Genomic DNA, 387 nt, shown 5'->3' on the forward strand with positions numbered 1-387 from the left:
TATATATATATTTCATGACGACCCCTTTGGTTGGGAAACGATTTAATTAATTTTTTAAACCATGAACCCCATTTGTATATATATAGATCAAAAAGTTTTTATGTATGACGTGAACTTAGGAAAAATAGACATGATATTGTGTTATGATCCGAATTAGAATTAAGCAAATTACTTGACTTAGAAAGTTTTAACGAGGCTCATGCTGCTACTTTAATTATTGACCTATTGTACACTAAGTTTAATCATAGCTGCGATAAGTTTTCTCCTCTGAGTTGGCTTCTTCTAATGGTTGTGTCGCTTTAGGGTGGAATTCCTCTCCTTTTAACTTTTTGTACATTTCCTTTTTTTTTTTTTCCTTTCTTGATAAATTTCAGCTCATGGATGTCA

Source organism: Morus notabilis, unplaced genomic scaffold (genome assembly GCF_000414095.1).
Source record: "Morus notabilis unplaced genomic scaffold, ASM41409v2 Scaffold1496, whole genome shotgun sequence".
NCBI lineage: Eukaryota > Viridiplantae > Streptophyta > Magnoliopsida > Rosales > Moraceae > Morus > Morus notabilis.